The 20,959-nt window shown below is 41.9% G+C and overlaps 1 protein-coding gene across 1 annotated transcript in view; it reads right to left on the bottom strand.

Moving 5' to 3' along the window:
• DNAAF6 (dynein axonemal assembly factor 6) overlaps window positions 1–20,959 on the bottom strand; it is a 69,745-nt gene that overhangs the window by 16,505 nt on the left and 32,281 nt on the right. The gene's annotated exons all lie outside the window — the stretch shown is intronic.

The raw sequence follows: 20,959 nt of genomic DNA on the forward strand, positions 1-20,959 counted from the left end.
TAGCAGAGCATTGTCTACCATGCCTAAACTGAGATGTGAAAGCCCAGATTTCCTGCCTTTTATCTTAATAAAGCCAACTTGAACATGGACTTTATCTCTCCCAAGTGTTAAGCCTGAAAAGCCATTTACTCCTGGCATTGGGCTAGGACCCTAGCATGAGCATGAAGAAAGATTCCTTACATACAGTAAGTCTGAAATAAATCCCACCTAGTATCTTTCCAGGTAAGGATGAGGTTTTTCAAATGTTTACCTAGGAAATATGCAAAGCAGCACAGATCTTGTCCTGGACCGGGTCTTTCCTGTTGCCAATGCGTCACCACGTAGCCCTGTTTCAGATGATAGTGTTGGACAGAGGTGCTCAAGGATACCTCACTGTTTTCCTAGACTATCATTTTTCCTTAGATTTTTAGAGGCGACTTGGAATAAAATAATTCCATCACCAGGAAAGAAAGGCATCGAGCCACTTGCTTTGAGGAAAGAAAGGAAGCATAGGGCCACTTGCTTTGAATATAAACATATTCTAGAAGACAAAAAAAGCAGGGCCATGATAACAAGATGAAGGATCCTTAGCTATTTGATTCAGATATGAATCACAAGCATTGACCACACACATCATAATAATCTCACCCTATTGCCAGACTCAAGAATTATTAGATGAAGAATAGTCCTATACAGAGGAACCCGATGGGGAAAACAGTGTTAGAAAGATCAGTTCTCAAGTAGAGCTCAAAAAGCTGTCTTTCCTAATTCACCAGCTTTATCGGCTCTTTTCAGGAAACAGCCTAGTTTCCCAGAGTTTGCCTTCTGAGCTGAAACTGGAGGCTGCCCCATTGATCTGTTCCTCTACTGAGCCAGGACTGAGTCTCAATTGCTGATTTGGCATAATTAAGACTCTCTCACCGGCTTTCCCAGAGACTATCTGAGCTGAGCTGAACACCCTTCTCACCCCGGTGAGACTGACCTTTCTTGAAGTTTTTACAATCTAGAGTTGGTAAGTAGTTTCATTCTATCAGACTCTGTTCAGAGGCTTGGTTTCATGTTTTCGAGGGATTCTCTCTCTCTCATACCAAGCTCTTTTTCTAGGACTAATGACCTTGACAGTGGTTTTGTTTGGAGTTCCCTCACATTGCCAGTACTGCCCAGTTCGCAAGATGGGAAGGGACTAAGTCTGGGGCTTCAAGTCTAGTGAGGGGAAAGGCTACATCCCATTCACACATTTTTGCAGTCAGGGAAAGAATGGAGCATGGAGAGAGAAAACCTCTCTCTTTCCTTCTCTGTAACAAAACTGTTAATCTCATCAATTGCTTTTGAAAATCCCTTCAAACTTTTTATAAGATTTAATAAATTCAACAGTTAACAATTTCAAAAGAAGACAACGTTAAAATTCAGATCATAGGTAGCTACCTAATAATTTGGGGTGAAACTTCACAAAATTTATAGCACATGTCCAACAGGGCTGACAGAATTTTAAAACATAGCACATACAATTTTTACAAATTGCACAATATATAATTTAGAAAGCAACATAACACATTAAGTATATTTCATCCAATTAGAGGAGATACAAACATGTGACCTCTTTAGGTTGAGTAAGTTACCGGAGAACTTTGTTTTGTTTTAAGGCCTAGTTTGGGGCTTAAAATCAAATATAGATTTAAACTTCTAGTAGCAATACCTCAATATTAAAGATTAATGAACACACAGATAAACAAGTTCAAAGTTTTAGCACATACCAGTTAATCATGATTCTAGTCTCATACAATTTAGAACCATATTTCCAATTTAAACGTATACAAATTTAAAGCTGCATCTTTAGGAAAAAATTTTGAATGCCAGTTTTTTCAAAAGCATAAACCTTCACTTTGAAGCTTTCAGGGGTCCTCAAACTATGGCCGCGGGCCAGATGCAGCAGCTGAGGATGTTTATTCCCCTCACCCAGGGCTATGAAGTTTCTTTATTTAAAGGCCCACAAAACAAAGTTTTTGTTTTTACTATAGTCCGGCCCTCCAACAGTCTGAGGGACAGTGAACTGGCCCCCAATTTGAAAAGTTTGAGGACCCCTGTTCTAGAGCCTCAAAATTTTTAAGGTGGCACAGACTGCTGGAGACATGAGATGGTGATACAGGCTTGTGATTTTCCAGATGGTGGCTGGGGGCAAAATGGCAGTGGTTCGGGTCTCCCCAATGGCCTATTTTAAAAAATTTTAGGGTTCTCTTTTTCTACCTTCCCCCAGAAAGCAGATAGTCACAAAAAACTCAGACACAGAAACACAATGCAGAAAGCATGTGTTTTAAATCCTAGATGGTCAGATGTTACATTTGTTCCCCTTTGCAATGCTGGGGAGCACAAACACCCATAGAAAACTCAAAACCAAAATCCTACCCTCAATCAGCCTCGCCCACTAACCCAGTATCTTGGAGAGAAGTGGGGATATGTGTTTTACATGCAATTATCCTAAGAAAAGGATGTGACCTATTTGGGAGGCAAATCCATATTTTAGGTCCATCACTCACCACCCAGTGGGCAACATGAGAATGAGTGTACCGCTGAGATATTGCTGGGTTCTCAGTTACACCCCAGCTTAGTTGAAGAGTAAGACAAAAGAAAAGAAAAAGATATTGGAGTTTGCATTTCTTACCTTATGACAAGGAGTCGGATTTAAGCACCAAATGATGAGACTGAACATTTGGTATCAACTACTCTCCTCAACCTCATCATCTGGCACATAATGCTTCATAAATGTTTGTTGATCAATTGAACATGTTTGATAGTGGAATAAAAGGGATTAATCAACAAATTACAATTTTCTGGCTCCTGTGCTAACAGAAAGTTCCTAACTAAAATAAAAAAAATTGGGGGGAGCATTCTGGGAAGATGGTGAAGTAGGTTGGTATTTCAAGTTCTCTAGATTTTCCCCACAAATAGAACAAATTTTCAATTCAGGGCAAACATAGACTGGTGGAAAATCAAGAAGATTTGGGGCAGAATAGGGGTCCTTCTGGCACAACCCAACAAGATCTGAAGAAAGATCCCCAGGCCAGGATTAATTCATGTGAAATTCAAACACCTCCTGGCTAGCTTCCCAGAAACACCAAGTATTTCTTTCACCTCCCTAGACAGTGTGAAGAGTCCAGGTTTGAATCCAAGCCTAGCTGTGCAGCTGAGACTCAGTCCTGGGCAAGAAGGAGCTCCTGGCAAGTACAGAAGCAGAGGGGACAGGGATGCTGCTGATTGTAGGCACTTGCAAGAGGATGGAGCTCTTGGTTTGGGGTTCCTAGTTAGAGGAGAGAGCTGAAGGGAAGCTTGAGGCCTCACCCCCCACCACAATTAGAAGTGTTTACACTAATACCTTGTATTAAAAAAAAAAAGAACCATTAAAGAAGGAACCTCACCAAAGAAATTTACTATGGATAGTGGAAAAACTGGGGTTCATCTTTAGAGGAGGACAGTGAAGTAAAAAAAAGCTTCTACCCCAAAGAGTAATGTGAAATGGCTCCCTGCCTAGAGAGAATTTAGAGAACTCAAAAAAGAATTTAAGAATCAAATTTAAAAATCAACCAACTAGAAAAGGAGAAAGAGTCTCAAAGATAAAAATAATTCTTTTGAAAATTAGAATCAGGCAAGGGGAAGCCAGTGAAGCTATGACGGATCAAGAAAGGACAAAACAGATTATAAAAAATGAGAAAATAAAACAGAATGGGAAACATCTTATAAGAAAAATGGCAAAGCTGGAGAACAGATCAAGAAAAGACAACATAAGCATAATTGGACTGCCTCAAAGTGGTGACCAAAAAAAGAACTTTGACACAATAATGCAGGAAATGATCCAAGAAAATTGTCCCAGAGTGATGCAATAGGAGGAGAAAGTAGAAACAGGAAAAATCCACTGATCACCACCTCAACAAGATCCTTTGTAGAAAACACACAGGAATATTATTGCCAAATTTAGAAATCCCCAGATCAAAGGGAAATTTTTGCAAGAAACAAGAAAAAAAATTCCAAAAAATTCGATACCTACCTAAGTTCCTAAACTTTGTGACAATTTATTAATGGTACTCTTCCCTTTTTTCTGCATAAGAAATGCCATGCCGAATCAGACCAATGTGCCATCCTTGGTTACACAGCAAGGACCATACCGATAAGATAAGAGATTAAAAAAATTCACTTGCCCTAACTCAGCTAGGACTGTGGTCTGGGAAATTTTCATTTTGATATGCACAACAGAGTGATGTGACTTACTCTCTTCCCCTGTTAGGAAGAAGCCCAAATCCTGTTCATATAGAATAACATGAAGTCAGAGTCTATTGTTAATTCATCCATCCCATCTCCAATCTAGTTAGCATCTTTAAAGACATTTACAACAACCTTTGAGACTACTTTAATGAGAACTTAGTTTTCCCAGACTGTCTTATTACCATAAGTTAAGACAATCATAATGTAAATTCTATCAACCATAATTGTATATAAAAAGGAAGTTAGCTTTCCTAGACTATTTTGATTGGCATTATCTTTAGATGGGTCTGGGACCTAGACTGCCAGGTATACTCCACCTAGCTCTCTGACTCTCCCTCTTTAATGCCTTTGCACCTGAGAAATCCCCAAGGTTATACTTTCTCTAAAATGAAGATCTTCCTAAATCATTTTCAGGACTAAGTCCACTATGAGGTTACTCTCCCTCCCTCCTCATAGTGCCTTCCCTTTAATGGCATCTTTTCTCCTTGCTCTGGCTAACTCTGGTTAGTCTAACTATATGTTCTCCCAACTCTATTTCATATTTACCATTCCTGGTGTCTACTGTGTACTTTTATTTTGTTTGTAACCTCTTGCCCTAAATAAATCTACCTTTTGCCAAAGAGAATGGCCATTGAACGTTGTATTTTGAACTAGATATTGTCATCTTGACCCATCAAGAAAAGCTCATAACTGCCTGAACGGCCCTTTGGTATACTAGTGAAATCGCATCAGAAAAGTATGATTTCCTCTGAAAACAATGGCAGATTTTTCTATTTGGCCTAGAGAAATAGTTGTGGGGAAAATACATTTAAAAATGTAAATAACTACTGGGCCAAGGAAATAGGTAACTTCTAACTGGGGCTTAGCTATCTTCTAAACTGATCAATCCTCAGGTGTTCTAGTCTACAGTCTAAGTAGAATTATAATTTTCATTGGTGAGTAACAAGTTAACAAAAATTGTATTGGAATAAGTATGCTATTCCACTCTGGAATTGTTGATGTAGGGAAGGGAGCCCAAAAGGTTGGGGATCCAGAGGTGTCTCAAAAGAATTTGCAGGCTTCAACCCATATCCAAGGGGCAAAGTTTATTGTAATTGTAAAGCCAATTGAAGTGGGCTAAAGTCCAAGATTTAGCAAAGGACCTGGAGCAAGGAGACACATTTATCTAGTTCTTCCGGGTCACTGACATGCTAATGTTATGGCCTAGAGGTAGAACTGAGGAGGTCTCAGGAATTTGGTTATCACTGATCAGCAGACCTAGGCCTACCCTAAGGCCAGAAGACTTTAGAATCTTGGACAGACAAAATTGTTAGAACAAGAGCATCCTAAGGTTAGAGTCTTATGATCTAGTGATTCTAATTATCTTCCCTAAAGTCTAAGGGAAGAAATATTATTATATTCCTAGGCCAGAGGACTTTTACAATCTTGACAGAACAATAGCATTCTTAGATCAGAGGGCCTCAGGATCACAAATTCCAAAGCTGGAAGATTTAGAATCACTGACATTTTGTTAGAAAAGGGGATCTTAAAATTATTGCTGTGTCCCCTAGAAGCTATATTACATCAGAGTCATGCTACCCTTTACATTCAGCTTGGGGATATTACTCATCTTGTGCCCCCATTCAATGCATTTTTTTTTTTTTACCCAGTGAACAGGTAGGAATCATAAATCAAATAGCAATGTATTTAATAAGAATTGGAATTGCGTTAATTCATTCGTGTCCAATTCTCCGTGATATTATTCAGGGTTTTCTTGGCAGAGATACTGGAGTGATCTGCCATTTTCCTTCTCCATTTCATTTGACAGATGAGGAAACTGAGGCAAACAAGGACTTGTCCAGAGTCATACAGTTAAGTAAGTGTCTGAGACCATATTTGAACTCAGGAAGATGAGTCTTCCTGACTCCAACCCCTTTGCTCTACCTAGCTGAATCAGTAAGGTAAATATCTGAAAAGTCAATGAGGCCATTCTCAGTCCCCCATATTTAAATTAGGTATTAAATCAAAGCTAATTTCCATGAGATTTGTGTGCAAATAAGGAGCACAGCCCCAAAGTTCCAGTCAAGCACAACTTTCAGCGTGAAGCTTTTGCCTATTTTACCCAATCACAGGTGCCACTTCCTAAACCTCCTGTATTCATTTTGTACAAACTTATATATGCTTCTGCATATACCTACTTGTCCCTAGAATATAAGCTCCTTGAAGGCTTAAATGTTTTTGTTTTTGCATGAAATATGTGCTTGTTGATTGGCAGTCCCTGGACAAGTCCCTCTCCAAGGTGGGAAAAGGTTTTAGTCTCTGTGCCATCTATCATGTGCCTTGGCTGACGAAAACCTCTGACACGAACCTGGGTGGCTTTCCCTCCTATAGCTGCTTGGCTTGGCTGGTAGATTCTGTTGTTTCTCAGTTCTACCCTATATCTTCTCCTAGTGCTAGATTCCCCTCCTATGACCATCATTAGATGAAACAGAGCTTCTACTGCTTCTCCAGGATCACCCATTGTTTCGGTGTATTAACTGCCATCCACTGAGCTTCAGCTGCCAAAATTTTGCCTTACTGATGCAGTACTGCTGCCCCTACTGTTGCTGCCCCTGCCCCTGCTACAGCTGCTGCTGCCCTTGCCCCTGCTAGAGCTGCTGCTGCCCCTGCTGCAGTCTGGGGGGGTGGGGGAGGGCTGTCCCCGCTCTTTAAGGTGACACTGATGAGAGTAAAATTCTACTTGATCTGGGTGAGCCCTGTAAATTATGTAAAATCACCAACAAAATGTCTCCTTTGATCTACAAACCCAGATGGTCTTGCATCCTCTGGAGCAAGATAAGCTTTCCTGGGGGAAGTCTCAACCTCCAGCAAGATTTCACATTCACTCGAGACTTCCCTTAGACTCATGCAAAAAATGGGTCTTCAGAAAATATCTCTTTGCAGATCACTTCTCTCTTGAGAATGATATGCCCTCCACGAGAATCCCTCTTGGTGTCTCTTTAACAATAAAGCTTTTTGCTCTAGCCTTTGGGTTTAGTGAATTTCTTCTCCCAAACCCCACCTAGATGAACTGAACCTCCCCCATTCACCGGCTTTTTCGGTACCCTCAGCCCTCATCACCACTCAGCCCCAACATCTCAGATTGGTCAGCAGCCCCTCTGCTCTCTATCCTCTGTCCCATTAGACTGTGAACTCCTGGGGAGCAGGGCCTACTTTTTTTCTAAGTATCTGTAGTGTAGCACTGGGCTTTGCACCTGGTAATCACTTCTTTCATTCCCCCATTGTTGGGGGCCGGGGCGGGGATTAGGACTTATAGTAACCGCCAAAAGAGCACAGATTTGCTAAACTCAATAACTACAGGATTGCCTTATAAGGATGAAGCTAGTATCAGACATCCTGATTGGTGCTGAAAAAACCAAAAAGGCTATAAATGCAATGTACTTCCTGGAGCACGCTCTCTCTGCCTGATGTAGCTGTGTAAGAATAAACTTCGCTTCTTTTTGGCAACTCGGCTCAGTGTTTAGTTCTTCCTCGGAAGCCAGTGACGACCGAAGACCCAGAAGATGGGTAAGTAGAGGGCAGATACTCCGCTCGAGAAAGGAGACACGCCACACCCCATTAAACAGATCCTCAGCTTCTTTGGTAAAACTTAGCCATTTCTTTTAAATATATGCTCCTGACTATTTTAAGGAAAAGTCCATTTATTCCTATGCTCTCACGTGTTTTTATTAGGAATGGATGTTGGATTTTATCAAATGATACTTAGCCATTTCTGACCTCCAATACGTACCTTTTACCTCTTCTCTGCCTCAGATTACAAGGAGGGTATCTCTTCCCTCTCACTAGGTTTGTCAAAAATATAAACGGAGTATGAAGACAAATGCCTTTTCACTTGCCCTTTCAAATTCCATGGGACCCCTGGGGTAACTGGTGCATTACTATGCTAATGTCCTTGTAGCTCAGAGAGGCCTACAAAAAGCCTAGAAAACAGTGGAGGTAGCAGCCCTTGGGATGGTCCTTCCCGCTACCACAACAAAGGTCCAGGTTCCCCTTTCACTATTATGTTACAGAACACTCTTATGTTATCCATGATTTCAATGGATCCTCCTCATAGCTCTCTGAAGTATGTAGGGAAGTTACCACCTTTTCAGGGAGAAAACTGAGTTCAGGGACTAGTAAACAAGAACCAGAATTGGAGCCAAAGTCCAAAGTGCCTTTGTGCTATTAATGAGAATCGTCAATTCCTACATATTGTTGTTGTTATTCTTATTCTCGTTGCTCTCTGCCACGCTTGGTGTTTGGAGTTCAGAAGGGAACCTTTCAGAGGGGCTCTCACTGTAAGCTCTGGAGATACCCCTGAGGCACTGGCATCCCAGGCTTCCATGTACCTCTTGTTTGCCCAGCATGACAGGCACAGCTGGCGCCTTTGGATCGCTTTGGAAAGAGAAAACTGGGAACCTCGGGGAAACACAGCAGTGTTGCTATCATGATAAATATTTATAACACCAATTAGCTAATTCACTCAACCAGAAATAGAGAAACTACATAATAACAAAGTAAAGAAAAAAATCTTTCAAATACCAAAAAGTATAGCTCTTAACTAGCCTGTGAGAACTCTGCTTTAGTGTTCTCCCAGACCATCTCGGCTATTATGAGCCGTCTGTTTTAGTGTTAAAATAACACATTAATCACAGAATCCAAATCATAGAATTTCAAAAGTGGAAGCAACTTTAGAAGTCATCGAATCCAAGCCATACTCCAGAAAGAATGACTATACAAAAACCCAATGACAAATGGCGGCCCAGCCTTTGCCTGAAGCCAGCCGGTGAATGGGCTCTGACTCTCTCCCCCCAAAAAGTATCTCATTTGGAGAGACCTCTTACTGCTTGGGTCTAAATGTGACCCCTTGTTGTTTCTACCCCTTGCTCCTCATTTTTCATCACTAGGGCCATAGGGAAACAAGCTCAGTCTCTCTTCCACAAGAGAATTTTCCAAATGTTCTCATGAGATTTGAGTTGTTCATCCTTCATTTCTGATAGGATCTAGAGCTGAAAGAGACCGAGAAGCTATGGAGTCTAACCTCCTCATTTTACAGATAAGGAAACTGAAGTTCAGTGAGATTAAATGATTTGGCCAGACTAGGAAGTATCTGAAGCAAAATTATACAACCCGGGTCTCAGCAACTCCAATGTTGATGTCGTATATGCTATACCAATTGCCTCTTGTACACAGTTATCATGGGCCCTGGAGGCTTCTGCTCTCTAGATTAAAAATCTCCAATTCCTTCAGTAAATTCTCTTCGCATGACATGGACTTAGGACACTTCACATTTTGTTTGCTCACCTATGGCCTAGTCAGAGCTTATTGGTGTCTTTCCTAAAACATGGTGCCCAAAACTGAACAAATACTTCAGCTATGGTCTGATCAAAGCAGAATACAGAGGAATGACTTCTTTCTTATCACTGAAAGCTATGTTTCTCTTAATACGACTAAGCTTGCAGTGTATTACAATGCCAAGGTTTTTCCAAGATAAACTATCTAAGCAGGCCTCCTCCAACTTGTGATGTAGGAAATAGCTTGGTTGGAGCTAAGTGCAGGGCTATGCATGAATCCCTATTCAATTTCACCTGATTAGGTTTAGCTTCATCTTCCAGCCTTTCAAGATCTTGCCATATGCTGCCTGTGGTCTAGACTGCAGGGGTACTCAAACTTTTTAAATAGTTCACTGTCCCTCAGACTATTGGAGGGCCTGACTATAGTAAAAACAAAAACTTTGTTTTGTGGGCCTTTAAATAAAGAACTTCATAGTCCTGAGTGAGGGGGATAAACATCCTCAGCTGCTGCATCTGGCCCGCGGGCAGTAGTTTGAGGACCCCTTGTCTAGAGTGTTATTCACCCTTCCCAGTTCAGGGAGTCTGCACATTTGGTGAGCATTCCATCTCTACCTTTAACCAAGATATTGATAAACATGTGAATCATCCTGATCTAGATTTTGCCACTGGACTGGATGACTCTGGAGAAGAGAAAATGAGGCTGATAACTTCGCACATCCCTCCCTCACTTAAATCCAATTCGTTTGCATGTCATGGAATCACCTCTCTCTTTGACAACAAAGGACAAACAACAACCTCTGTGAGTAGTAGTAGGTGCTGCCCCACCAGGGACCCAACTGGAACTGGTCAGTTGCACAACACAGCTCCTCCTTCCTTCCTTCCTTTTTTTTCCCCTTTCTGTTTCTTTCCCTTCCCTCTGTTCACATAGGGTATCATACCCTATGCTATACCCAAAGGAACATACATTTTGATCCCTGAAACCTCAAAAGATAGCTTGGGGTTCATGGGCGATATTTCTTTCTAAAGGAGCATGCCTTAAACCCAAATCACTCTGGCTCTTATTGGCTGGCCAACAATAGGTCTTAGCCCAAACCCCACTTGGTCATTGTTTGGGGCTCAGAGTGAATGTAAATAGCAATTGTTTCTCTTTTGGTCAGAAACACTGAAGGTCTTCCCCTCTCAGATTGATTAATTGGTTTTAGGTAGGTAAAAGAGACCATTTTCTGCTTCACTTCTTACCTAGCCTTAATCACTGATTAGGCATTGTCTCAGTCAAACTGATGCAAATTGTGTCCCCCTTGACTTTTGGGGGTGGACTCAGAAACTCTCCTGACAGAGATCACCCTTCAGGGCAGTTAAGTGGTTTCATTCTGTTGGAAATCTTGGCAGGGATTGGCTGCACCCTCTGTTGAGTTGAAGATTAGCCCAGGACCCCTCCCAGTAGCTTGAACTTAAGTGGTCTCATTCAGTTGGAGATCTGGGCCTGTTATTCCTATTGAGTGGCTTGAAACTCCAAGATAAGTACTCTCTTTTCAACTGGAAATCTAGCCCTGGGGACATTGAATAGAAGCCCCAGCCTCAGACTTCTTATAAAAAGATAATTTTGAGCTTCAAATCTCTGCAGGAGTCCGAAGCAGGATTATGCTTTGCCAACGAAGGCCTCTTCCTGGCGCAGCTGCCTGCCGGGACTCTTGCCTGCTGTGAAGATACCTCTTGTCAGTGATAACCTTTGTCATTTCTCTGACAGGACCTTGCCACTGAGGAGTCTGTCTTCCTGGCAAAGCTGGCTTCTCAGTGCCAATAAAAATCCCTTTCCTTGCCATGTGCAGATTTTGGATTTGTAAATTATTTTAATTTAGATCTGTGCCAATCATAGGGGATTCTCACACCCCAACTCTCTACCACTAGACCTGCATCATTTTTGGTTCCCTGACCAATTAACCCTGAAAATCTGGACGAAGTAAAATCTTTTCTTATTGTTTTATTCTATAGCTGAACATCCAAATCCCTGGGAAGATTTAATCACTGGAGCTCAATGCTCGAGCAGAATTCTCTCAGGGATGCCTGGTTGAGAATACATGCATTCCATTGTTGGTGGAGTTGTGAACAGATCCAATCATTCTGGAGAGCAGTCTGGAACTATGCTCAAAAGGTTATCAAACTGTACATACCCTTTGACCCAGCAGTGTTACCACTGGGCTTATATCCCAAAGAAATGTTGAAGGGAAAGGGACCCGTATGTGCCAAAATGTTTGTGGCAGCCCTTTTCGTAGTGGCTGAAACTGGAAAATGAATGGATGCCCATCCATTGGAGAATGGCTGGGTAAATTATGGTATATGAATGTTATGGAATATTATTGTTCTGTAAGAAATGACCAGCAGGATGATTTCAGAGAGGCCTGGCGAGACTGACATGAACTGATGCTAAGTGAAATGAGCAGAACCAGGAGATCACTATATACCTCAACAAGGATACTGTATGAGGATGTATTCTGATGGAAGTGGATTTCTTCAACAAAGAGAAGATCCAATTCAGTTCCAATTGATCAATCATGGACAGAAGCAGCTACACCCAGAGAAAGAACACTGGGAAATGAATGTGGACTACTTGCATTTTTGTTTTTCTTCCCAGGTTATTTTTACCTTTCTGAATCTGATTTTTCTTGTATAACAAGAGAACTGTATGGATCCACACACACATATATTGTATTTATCATAGACTTTAACATGTTTAACATGTATGAGACTGCCTGCCATCTAGGGGAGGGGGTGGAGGCAGGGAAAGGAAAAATTGGAACAGAAGTGATTGCAAGGGACGATGTTGAAAAATCACCCATGCATATATTCTGTCAATAAAAAGCTATAATAAAAAGAGAATACCTGCATTCTCTGACAAGAAGCCCCCTTACTCAGGGAACATTTTGTCATCTCTCCATCTCTAGAGATGGACGAGGAGCTATAGAACTGAGAAACTAAGGCTTGTGGCAAGATGGGACAAAATACCTGTTTCTAAGGAACTTTCCTTAGGAAGTCTCTTAAAAAACCGAGACAAATTTGGCTTGAAGGATCTCAAAACTAAACAGCTTAAATTAAAACAGCATGGCAGGATGTTGCTTAAATTTGCTAGAAGGAAATCAAACTCCCTCCTTCCTGCTCCCCTAGGGACATGGGAGCCCCCCTCTGCATCTCTATGCAGTCCTTATCCGGAGGCTTCTGAATCCCTTCCAGAACAAGACCTTCTCTCTTTGACTCTCTCTCACCTGAACCCGATCCTGAGACTCCCAGCCTTTTTTCTCCTCCTCAGCATACTGATTTTAACTTCTGCCCCTAGGGAGTAGCAGCAGACTCTCAGGAAGAGACACTCAGAGCAGAGGTGCCTCTTTCAATGTCAAATCTCTCCCAGACTGAGGAGAAACCTGGCCATTGCTCTGGGGACCCCACCCAGCTTTTTGAGGGGTCCAAGGCCAATGCCCTCCTTGATCTGTCCTGGGAGATGTTAATGTGAAACAATCTGCCCCAGATATACGGAGGAAGTGGCAGAAGCCAGATTTGGTCCTTCAAATTTCTCTCTTAAAAACGGCTGTTGGAGTCTTTAACGACAAGAATCAGGCTGCAGCTGAGGAGAGAGGTCGCAGAATTAAAGCAAGATTTGGAGAAAAGTCCCTACTCTTGGCTGATATTCCCGGGACCACAGAGGTCCGTACTTTAAGCTCCCCAGTCCTTGCCCTGAGTTCGAGCAGGAGGAGCACTGGAGGAGGGACTGCCTACAGGGCCTGAGCTGTCTCCTCAATGCCCTGCCCTCCGGCAGGAGGTTGGGGCTTGGTCAAGCTCCCTCTTGCTCCAACATGACATCGATATCGGGACCCTGGCTATCCCCAGATGTGGCCAGTAAGACCATTGAATTTCTCTTTGCTATGGGAGGGGCTTCTCCTTCACTCTGGCTCTGGCACTCTGGTCTCACCTGCCCCTCCACCCATAGAGTGGGGATTGCAGGGGAACTGAAGAGCTGCCTTGAGACCTCTCCTTTGCCTCTCCAGCTTGGTGACCTGTCATTTAAATGCTCGTTTATTATTCCCTTCCATCCTGCTCCCTTATTGGGGTGTGATTTAATGGTGAAATCGGGGACCCAATTTTCTCTTCTCAGACCTCCAGATGATCTTTTTGTACTGCTCCCAAAGCTCTCCCACATTTCCTCTGAATTCTGGGAGAAGACAGATTTCTCTGCTCTAGCCTTGGTCAGGATGGAGAGATTTCTTAAGCACAGAAGAGATTTGGAGCTGCTTAATCGCAGTCTTATTTTTGTCTGCAGTCCTGACAGGCAGGGCCACGCCCTGGGCGATCCCAGACCAGTCGTCCATTTCTTAAGGGAACCAAAAACGATGCAGGTCTAGTGATAGAGAGTTGGGGTGTGAGGATCCCCTCTGATTGGTACAGGTTTAAGGTGAAAGAATTCACAAACCCAAAATGCGAATGTAGCAAGGAAAGGGATTTTTATTGGCACTGAGAAGCCAGCTTTGCCAGGAAGACAGACTCCTCAGTGGCAAGGTCCTGTCAGAGAAATAACAAAGGTTATCACTGACAAGAGGTATCTTCACAGCGGGCAAGAGTCCCGGCAGGCAGCTGCGCCAGGAAGAGAGCTTCGTTGGCAAAGCATAATCCTGCTTCGGACTCCTGCAGAGATTTGAAGCTCAAAATTGTCTTTTTATAAGAAGTCTGAGGCTGGGGCTTCTATTCAATGTCCCCAGGCCTAGATTTCCAGTTGAAAAGAGAGTACTTATCTTGGAGTTTCAAGTCACTCAATAGGAATAACAGGCCCAGATCTCCAACTGAATGAGACCACTTAAGTTCAAGCTACTGGGAGGGGTCCTGGGCTGATCTTCAACTCAACAGAGGGTGTAGCCAGTCCCTGCCAAGATTTCCAACAGAATGAAACCACTTAACTGCCCTGAAGGGTGGTCTCTGTCAGGAGAGACCAAAAGTCAAAGGGGGACATAATTTGCATCAAAACTAAGACCTGTTAAAGACCTTAGCTTAACAAAGCCAAGGTCTTCCACTGCGTCCAGGGCCATCTCCAGTCTTCCTGACCTATATCTTGCCACTGGACCAGATGGCTTCGGAGGAGAAAGTGGGGCTGGTGACTTTGCATAGCCTTCCCTGATCTCATGGTCTTCTTTGAGAATTAATACCAAAAAACAAGAAGATAAACATGTTCAATGGCTAAAACTTATTCAGATTCCATGAACAGCATTCACCTAATCTAGCAGCTTAATAATTATGGGGAAAAAAGGAAAAATTTAGCCCAATCGACCTTCTTCTTTATGATGACTATTTCTTTTCTAGATGTGCTAACACATCTTCTTAAATAATCCATTAGATAAGTTTGCCAGGGATCGGATTCAACTCATTGACTTCTAGATTGCAGACTCTTATTATCTTCTCTATTTTAAAAGCAAGATAAACTTGTGCAGTCCTGCAGGAGCTCAGCCATTCTCCAGAATCTCTTAGCTATAACTGACCGTGGCCCAGGAATTATATCTCTTAGTTCTTTCAGCACTGAAGACATAGTTCATCTGGACCAGAGAAATCAAGTTTCATCCAGGGCAACCAGATGTTCTCTTACTAGCTCTTTATTTCAGTTGTATGTGAGTTCCCCATCGTTCTGTTATCTCCAGTCCAAAGGTCACTCTCCTAAATAGAAGCAAAATCGGAGTGGAACAGCTGGGCCTTCTCTCTGCTATCAGTCATCACTGTCCCATCCACTCTCAGCAGGAGTAGGTCCCATCCCCTCTTTAATCTTCTTTGTTTTTCCCAATAAAGCTTAAAAAAGTAAACAAAATCTTATGTTGCTTAGGACTTCTTGCCAGCTCATTATAAGCTTTATCACTCTTGACTCTATTTAAAATAATTTCAGGTCCAAATTCTCTCCTTCCTTCCACCCACTCTCCCAACCATTAATGATGGAATTATAGAAATATTATATATTATAGAACATAGAATCTTATATGTATATAAATAATAATATAATATATAGACTAATATAATATAGAAATATTATATATGTAAATTATATATAAAAACATATAGAAATAGAATTCTATATAGAAAAATAGAAATATAACAACTGGAACACAAGGTTTTGCAAGGGTGAATGGTAACAATCATTTATGCCCATGTTTTGAAAATAAAAAATAAAAAGCTAAAAAAAAAGAAATATAATACCCATTATACATATAAACCTTGACTCTGTTCTTAAAGGACTATACTAGCCTCAGGCACTTACTAGTTGGATGACCCTTGGCAAGTCACTTCCCAGCTGTCTGCCTCAGTTTCCCCACAAATGTAAGATACAAATAATTACAGCATCTACCTTACAAGGCTGTTTGTGAGAATCAAATGAAACAATATTTATAAATCGCTTGGCATAGTGCCTGGCACGTAGTCCTATAAATGCTTGTTTCCTCCCCTCTTCTCCCCTTTTGAACTTCTCCTGTTACTTATCCTTGATTCCATCTTCTCTATGTATCTTTTAAAAATCTAAGTTGGTTTTTCCCAGCTGCCTCTTCAGACAACTCCAGTTTTTCCTCCTCATCAGAACTGTTTCCCTTTGGGGCTTCAGAATTTTGTTCTCAAGAGAACCCCATTTCCTTGCAAAATTCTGGTCCTTAGGATCCTACCTCTCCTTCCTCTGAACCTTTTAAAATCTGTTCTTTGCCAAACTGAGGTACATGCCAAACTAAACAAATATTTCATTTCTACTAAAAACTCGAAGAGATCATGGTCACAGCCCCCAAGACGGGAAAGGGGGAGGACAGGAGGACAGCATTTTCACTCTAGCAGCCAGCTCTTCCTGGCTGATGAGAAACAGCTGTATCTTGGAATTTCTCCTTGTGAGTTCCTCCATCTTGTGAAGGATGAAATTATTATTAAAGCAAGTCAAAAAAAAAAAGTCTTAGCTGCTGTGTTTTGGCAGAGAGAGAGAGAAAACGCTCCAATGGATGTGGGGATAATTGAAGCGCTGTGTCTCAGCTCTGTCATGCCTCTGCCTCTAGGATCTGCTTTCTAAATTCCCCAGCTTATTACTGGCTTCTGCCAGGGGCTTCGTTATATACTCTGATGGCAAAATCATTTCTGTTTCTCCCTCCGTGGACCTCTACCTACATGCTTCTCCCCTCTAGCTCCTCAGTTTCCTCACAAGACTATTTCTTTTTAATATCCAACGCTGTATCATTCCCTCTTTGACCAATCCAGTCTTAAAAAATAAATCATATCCACACAGAGCCATGTTCCAATCATATTTCCTTTCTGTCAAACCACAGATACCTACCTATCTGCCTCCTTGCATTGGGAACTCTAGTCCCTTTTGCTTATTGCTTAAATTGAACTCTGTATATAGATTTTGAAGCTATGGGTTTTATTACTGTCACCTTTCTTAGATTTTTATTCCAGAGAACTTCTAGGTATCTCAACTGCCACCACCCTGGGGCAGGCTCTCATGATTCATACCTGGGACTAATTTCTGTTGGTTTATCTCCCTGCCTCTACTCAGGGGCCAAAGGGATCTTCCTAAAGCGCAGGTCTGATTGTGTTGCTCACCTTCACTCAATAAAGCCCAATGATTCCCTAGCCCCTTCAAGATCAAATATAAAATGCTCTGTTTGGCCTTTCAATTTCAATTTAAAACCTTAAAAACTTTCACAACCTGGCCTCCTCCTGCCTTCTTACACTATACTATCCTTCATTAATTCTGTGATCCAATTCTATGTTCCTCTGATCTTCCTAGGAAAAAAAAAGCCTTTCTAGTAGTTAGCCTTTTATACTAATGGCATAGGATGTCATTCTGTCTCAGTGACCTCAATTAACTATACTCAAGACTGCTTCTGAATGAATGATTTGGCAAGCTGATTTCTTAAAGGGGGTCATACTGTTTTAAAGCAATAGGTTAAAAACAATGACACAGTTTAACTTTTACTTTGATATCTTTGAAGATACATTAGGGAAAAAGAAAGGGCGGTTCAAGGAGCAGGTGCTAAGAGTCACAGGAAGGGTATCAAAGCAGAAGGGTTATCCTTGACTTATCCCATGAAAATGAAACAACAGAGAAGAGAATAACTGATGATACTGGGGGAGAGCTGAAGTGTAGAATTCAGGAGAAGGAGCTTGCAATAGTTACTGAATCAAAACCACGAATCCCTCCCACCATCTGCCTCTTTCACTCCTCTTCACTTGTTGCCGAGTGTTGATGCTAAACAAAGCTAGAGCAAGTCAATACAACTGAGCTGATTGGGTCTCCTCTGAATTTCTGTTTTCTAATTTCAACTGGGCCCTTACTACAGTGAGGCAATCCTTTTAAACTTCCCTAATTGATTCTGTATCATCCTCTCCTCCTCGGCAACTGTTCCAAACTTCAAGCATTCCCCAGGTCCCTCTTCTCCGCTAAAGATCAACCTAAAATTTCCCTGAGAAAAATAGAGCCGTTCCTCAAGAGCTTCTTCTTCGCTCCTTTTCCACATCTTACAATCCTTTGATTTTGGTGAACAGGCGGACCATTCTTCTCTTCAAGGACAACCCCTCTACAAGTACCCTTGATCTCATCCCTTCCTGTCTTCTTCAGCAGATTTCCCCCACAATCATCATCCCCCTCCATCTTTAATCTCTTCCTGTTTACTGGCTCTTTCCCTGTTGCTCATGTGTGTCATCATCCTTTTTAAAAAAAAACCTCACTAGACCCCACCATGTCCTCAAGCCATTGTCCTTCATCTTTCTTCCCTTTCTCAGCCAAACTTCTAGGAAAAGCTGGCTACGTGCTCCTTTTCCAACTTTACTTTTCTTGTTTACTTTTTCACCTTTTACAATTTTATTTCTGACAACACAGCTAAAAACCAGACATCAAAGGGAAACATTTAAATTGTGGCTCGATAATTCTGGAAAGCAATACGGGGTATGTCCCAAAGTCACTAAACTGTACACACCTTTTGACCCAGCAATATCACTACTAGGCCTATAAACCAAAGAGATCAAAGAAAAAGGAATAGGACCCATGTGGACAAAAATATTTAAAGCAGCCCTTTTGTTTTAGCAAAGAGCAGAAAACTAAAGGGATTCTTTTTATATACAAATAATCTCAGGAAGAAGGCACCAGCATTAAGGGAGATCGAAAAAGGCTTCCTATGGGTGGGATTTTAGCTGAGACTTGAAGGAAGCAAAGGGAACCAGGAGGGGAAGGTGAGGAAGGAGAGAATTCCAGGCAAGGGGGACAGCTAGAGAAAATTAATAGGAAGTATAGCGTCTTCTGGAAGGGACAGCAAAAAAGGTCAGTATCACTAGGTCAAAGGAGTACATGATGTGGGCAAGGTGTAAAAAGATTGGAAAGGCAGAAAGAGAGTAGGCTGTGAAGGCCTTTGAATGCCAAATGGAAGCTTACATAGTTAATCCTGAAGGGGAGAGGAAGCCACGGGACTTTATTGAGTAGATTAGGCAACACGGTCAGATCTGTGCTTTAGGAAAATCACATTGGCAGCTGAGTGAAGCACGGACTAGAGTGGAGAGAGACTGGAGGGAAGAAAATTCCTAACCAGCAGGCTATTGCATCAGTCCCAGACATGAGGTTATAGAGGCTAGCTGCAGCATGACGGTAGTGTCAAAGGACAGAAGTGAGGAGTATATGAAAGATGTTGCAAGAGGAAAATCTATAGGGTTTGGGGGCAGCTAGATGGTGTAGTGGATAGAGCACCAGCCTTGAAGTCAGGAGTGCCTCCTGACTTCAAGGAGGACCTGAGTTCAAATCTGGCCTTAGGCACTTAACACTTTCTGGCTGTGTGACTCTGGGCAAGTCACTTAACCCCCATTGCCTCAGCCAAAAAAAAGATCTATAGGGTTTGGCAATAGTTTGGATCGGGGTGGGATATGTGAGAGAGGATGAATCAAAGATGACACATGGGAGTGACTGGGAGGATGGTGATACCCATGAAAACAATAGGAAAATTAAGATGAGAGGATGGTTTGGGAAGAACGATAATGAATTTAATTTTACATATGTTGAGTTTGAGGCGTTTATAGGACACCCAGGTGGAGATGTCCAGGAGAAAGTTAAAAATGTGAGACTGGAAAGCAGGAGAGTCACACACCCAGTGTTAGTCAGAAGGAGAGATTTGAGAATCATCTGCATAAAGATAATAATTGAATCCATGGGAACTGAGGAGATCACTAAGAGAAATCGTATAGAGAGGGAGAAAAGAAGAGGAGAAAGGACAGAGCCCTGGGAGACATGTACAAGTAGTGGTTATGATCTAAAAGAAAGCTATGACCTTCATATGTATATGGCTGAGGAGCTGTCCAGGAGAAAGTTATGGGAAATGGGAAAATTGAGGAACATGACAAGATCTGCAATAGGATTAAGGATTAAGGACTTGAGAGAAGAGGATAGTGTAGAGTTGAACTAGTTCACCAAGAAGTCAAGATGGGGAAATGGGGATAAGGTAGCAGTATAGGGGCTACTCGATAGCTTATGGGTCTGAGTACTCAAGTCAAAGCTGAAGGTCTTTTCCCTTTTGTTTTGAAGACCCTTGGAGAATTCTGATGTTCCCAAGGGATGCCTTTTTAGAGGCAAAATCGCTAAATCCTGAGGTTCTTAGTGAAATTCTGAGTGGAGAACGCACCTTAGAGTATGACTTGATCTGACCTAAATCCAGAGTTCTGACTCTGGTGGACAGGAGACATAAGGAAAGAGCTGTGCAAGTTATATAGGATTTTATAAAGATACAAAGGGATAGAAAGGAAAATGGACATGGACTTCCTGCCTGATCCACCATGTTAGTCCCACATGTCAAAACTTGTAAGAAAGGGGTTCGTTGATTCCAAATATTCTCCAAGCTCAACTTTGACCCTGCACATGAAGGCCACTGGCAAGATGCGTTTGCATTGATGAAGCTCTCCAACTGGTTATGGTGGCCCTTCAAAGAAGTGAGTGCGATGAATCTTAACTCATCCTCTCACATTAAAAAAACAACCTATAAATGAAAAGAAATACACAAAGAGGCGATAAGACAGTCTCCAAAAGACAATCGTTGGTCCAGGCTGCCTGTAATCTAGCAGAAGCCATGAGCCCAATGAGCAAAAATTGAGTCCAATGTTATCATCTGTCTTAATGGGACAGGAGCCATTCGTGGAAATGTAGACATCTACATGGATACATGTAAATCTTGAATGTATACATTTTGTCTATACGCATAGGTGCATGTTTGGTAGAGTGGAAAGAAGACCGAATTCTTTCAACCCAATCAGAAGTTATGGGTTTGAATCCTGACTCCAATTTTTCACATTTTGATGACTCTAGACATGTCCCTTTCTCTTTCTGAGTCTTTAAAACAGGGATAATCATATTTGTACTCTTTACCTCCCAGGGGGTGGGGTGAGGG

The sequence above is a fragment of the Antechinus flavipes genome, chromosome X, assembly GCF_016432865.1.
Source record: "Antechinus flavipes isolate AdamAnt ecotype Samford, QLD, Australia chromosome X, AdamAnt_v2, whole genome shotgun sequence".
In the NCBI taxonomy this organism is placed as follows: domain Eukaryota; kingdom Metazoa; phylum Chordata; class Mammalia; order Dasyuromorphia; family Dasyuridae; genus Antechinus; species Antechinus flavipes.